This window comes from Lepisosteus platostomus, chromosome 5 (genome assembly GCF_059453375.1).
Source record: "Lepisosteus platostomus isolate fLepPlt1 chromosome 5, fLepPlt1.hap1, whole genome shotgun sequence".
In the NCBI taxonomy this organism is placed as follows: domain Eukaryota; kingdom Metazoa; phylum Chordata; class Actinopteri; order Semionotiformes; family Lepisosteidae; genus Lepisosteus; species Lepisosteus platostomus.
The window spans coordinates 35490808-35495103 of NC_142615.1; the positions used below are offsets into that span (position 1 = coordinate 35490808).

Genomic DNA, 4296 nt, shown 5'->3' on the forward strand with positions numbered 1-4296 from the left:
ATTAAATGAAGGGCTGGTGGTTCAAACCCACTAAGGGATGAGCTTCAGACTGTTCCGCTGTAACCATAACCTCTGCTAAAACTTGATGGGATTTCTTTGCAAGCCCTCCTGAAATTTGCAGGAAATATGGATTTTACTCGTGTGGAACTACAAGTAAACAATTAAGTACCTGTCAATGTCCAAGAAAACCATTTTCACATGTGGAATTTTATCTTCAACTGGCTGTCAGGAGAATTCATTTATACACCCGTTGTATCCTTAGCAAAAATATTTTAAAATTAGAACACAGATTTGTTGGAGAACTTGACAATCCTTGACAATCATTATTAAATGAGCATTATACAATTGTGTGTTGATATTTTGTATATGTACCTTAATTGTAATAAAATTAAACATAATTGCTTTGATATGGATGTTCATTTGAAGGATTTGAGGAAACTATCAAGGATCTCAGAACAACCAAAGATACATCTGGGCATCTGCTATTGGTAAAGATTAAAGAGTACTGTAAGTGTGAAGCTTGCACACACACGAGAGAAAAATCAGTTTTAATGTACTTCATTAAACTGATGGTGTGCTTATCAATCGTGCATAAAATGTACATAGCTAAGGATGGTTTCAATCAGTCGATTTCTGGATTAAGGGCCCAGCACGGTTCCGCTGCACCACTCTGCTAACAGAAGTCTTAGTGTGATTCAACACAACTACTCTATCTTTGCTTTCTAAAAGTGTGCCCGAGATGGAAAAGTCTAAATGGTAAACGCAGACGTCACTTTGAGCACTTGGTCTTTTATAGTACAAATCATCACACGCTGCCTTACATGGCATGTCTTCAAGCTCGTTGTGAACCAAATCTTCTGCCAAACTGAATCTTTCGTCGTTAATTCCCAAATCTTCAATGAGAATCAGTGAAACAAAAACCAAGCCCATGTACACACTCGCGTCCTAGCGTGAAAGAAAAATGATGTAAGCATTTGAGAAATAACGAGAGTAGTCTGAACATCTCCAGCCTGTCAACTGCTCTACAAAGAGATCGCTCCCTCTACACCCACTTTATAATGCTGAAAATGATTCAGGAAGCACAGCAAAGTTCTAGAACCAGGGAATGCATCTGCATACATAAAATGTCAATTTTTCAAAAGTAAAATCTTCAGCTTTGAAAGATTGTCATCTATATATTTTCGTTTTTCTCTTTTTTACATAACACGCTTTCGAGAAACAAACTGTCTTGTAATGAAGGCTGCATTAGAAAATGTGTATCTAGCTTTGTTAAATTAAAATCGGCACGTCCCAGTGGACAAAAGATGTAGAATATACGGCTATTAAACGCATACTTTAGACATATAAATGTGCTCCGTAACTGGTCTAGAATGAAATTCTAATATACGTATATCGTTATACGTCAATTAGACATCTATGATTATATGTTTATTATACATAAATGGCTGGAGTTCTATTATAAGGATAAATTTAGAGGACTAATATACATATATAGTTAAAGGCCTATTATACATCAAATAAATATTTTATAGGTGTAGAAACTAGTAAATAAAGCCAATGATTTGTATTAGAAATGTATTCTTAAAATATACAATTATTCACACCTGAAAAATATGTAGTTCAAATTATACATTATAAACAATATTGAAATCAACAAATGGCTAATCATCATAAAAACACAACTAGTAAACTTCAGTTACAAATTCTAGTAACATGGCAATATATATAGTAATGACAAACAAACTAATCACATGATCCCGCTAAAATTTAACTCAAAACCACATTTCGATTCAAATATAAATTTTAACATTTACAACTTCTATATTTCCACGAAAATATAATTAATGTAGCACAAACGCTACTTTCTAAAAAAGACAGAATGAAACTGTTTGTTTTGTGTTTCATGGTGATCCTCCTCTCGATACTAATGAAATGTTTAATTTCGAGAAACAAAAAGGAGTCCATTTCCGCCTGGAATGATTGATGCCCCATCAAACATTTTGTAATATCCCCGGAAGTTTATATAGTAGAATCCTGGTTCGTGGCCTAAATTCAAGGTAAACAAGACTAAGGAAACGAGTTGGAAACTTGATGTCGAACTGGGATTTAAATCACCCGGAACATTTCACTACATTGGGCAGTATGTGCCAGGGAATATTGCTAGACATGCCTTCGATAGCTCAGTTGGTAGAGCGGAGGACTGTAGTGGAGTCAGTAGGGAATCCTTAGGTCGCTGTTCGATTCCGGCTCGAAGGAAGGTGCTTTTTGTGAACTTTAATCAAAGAGTTAAAATAGCGAATCTTTTTCACTCAGACATTGATCAAAAGCTCAATAAACGACGAAGCAGAGGCTCCTGTTACAAAGTCAGCCCACGTCTGATTGTCTTGTTTTGGACAATATCTGATCTTTGAATTAAGGGAATACTCTGTTTGCTTTGTAATTAAAAAAAAAACATACAGTACAAATGTCAATTTCATTTTGGTTTCAAGATCGCAATTTAGTGTGAAACATAAAAGCCAGCTGGATAAGCTTTATTAATTTCCCTCACGGGATCAATAAAGTATCTATCTATAAATTTCTTATACGTCATTTACAATGGCCTTTCAACTAATAGCCCGTGCAGGGATCAAACCCCAGCTGTTGGTACACTACGAGTTGCGTAAGGCTCTGTAACGCGCAGATGAGAAACTAACCTCTGCTTCTTCATTATATACACAGAGAGCTATATATGCGAGCATACTGCCTCCTACGGGCTCTGTATTTGTTAGCGATACAAGACCGGACGTGGAGAAATGAAGTGAGGAGGGTGTGTACATTAAAAGGCTCATATCGTCCCTGGAAGGGCTCAAACCACCACCCTTTTGGTTAACAACCAAACCACAAACACCCATGTACAGCTTAACACTTCTCGGTCTCAGTAAATTGATACACTCCGAAAAATTTCCAGAGATTCATTTATTTTAAAAGGAAAATCACCAACAGCGGCCGAGATCTACTGGAGTTTTTTCATTCTATACTGCGATTTCTGAAGGGTACCCTGTGAAAATACGAGTTTTGACGAGAAGGGATGGACATATGCGGTCAAAAGGCTTGGGGAATTGAACTTTAAGGTGAAGACTGCGGGTTCAGTAGCAGCAGAACCTGATCAGTATCAGTTGACTCCGATATACTTTGAAAATGAACTTGGGGATTTAGAGTCAGACGTGCTACCGTTGCACCTTGGGGTACTTAATTTAAAAAAATAGAAAAAACAATCAGTGTTCCTGGATCTGTAATTGAGAACAACACCTGCACAGGAAGAAAAAAATGTGGTCTGGGAAGAAGAGACTCTCTTCGGAAGAGCTGCGCTCTTCACAGGAGATTTTTTTTTTTTGTGAAGCTGATTTGTCTCCTTTGGGGAATTCAAAGGTACGGACAGCCGTGACTTCGTGGCGCAACGGTAGCGCGTCTGACTCCAGATCAGAAGGTTGCGTGTTCAAATCATGTCGAGGTCAGCTGTTACTTTTTCAGGTTCTGCTGGTCCTGAACACGGAATTCCCACCATGCAGTTGAGTTCTATCTGTACACCACATAGATAATCTAAACAAAATAGAGCAGTACAGGACACGCAGTGTGGAGCTCACACAGGCTTACAGTCTCCAGCATTGGAGTGAAGAGGAAAAAAAGAACTTTGTTTTTTTTTTAAGAGAAAAGGCACAGTTCACATCTGCTTAACATCACGTCCAACTTTAGAGACAGCTACATCAGATAATGGAATCACGGAAGTTTCAGATACCTTTTTTTTAATACAGGTTCAAGCAAACCTGAAAGTTAATGAGTGTCGGACACTTTTGTTTTATTAAAAAGTGTCTGAAGCCTGAAAATGTAATTTGAAAAAAAAAACCGCTATTGGACATTAGCAGGTGCTTTTTGTAACGATTTGCTATTTCATGCTGGAAAACAAAGGAAACAGACCCAACGTTTGCTTTCAGGTGCGGTTCATTACATAATATACATCTATTACTGAGGAGCTTGAATAAAATTCACACGAGCCAGCTAGAAGTCGAACCTACAATCTTATGATCCGAAATCAGACGCGTTGTTTATTAAACCGCTGGCATTTCACGTGACTTGAATTTCCCCATAGTGTGCTCAGCGCCGCTACTAGTAATGCACCGCTCCGTCTAAAATTTCAAAGTGAGAAACATGTGTTTTCTGATTTTTTATGAGTTTTAAAATATAATCTCTTTAAATCAGAAAAGGGGTTTATGTTTCGCACTGAAATTCCGATTGACTGAGAAGTCAAAGAAAGACTGT

The 4296-nt window shown here is 37.4% G+C and overlaps 2 non-coding genes across 2 annotated transcripts; both read left to right on the plus strand.

The window, feature by feature from the left end:
* The first annotated feature begins 2169 nt into the window (after positions 1–2169).
* trnay-gua (transfer RNA tyrosine (anticodon GUA)) lies at positions 2170–2256 on the plus strand. The gene is given in 2 exon segments: positions 2170–2206; positions 2222–2256. It is a non-coding gene; the product is annotated as a tRNA-Tyr (tRNA).
* Positions 2257–3422: 1166 nt separating this feature from the next.
* Positions 3423–3494, plus strand: trnaw-cca (transfer RNA tryptophan (anticodon CCA)). Its single transcript has one exon. It is a non-coding gene; the product is annotated as a tRNA-Trp (tRNA).
* Positions 3495–4296: the final 802 nt, after the last annotated feature.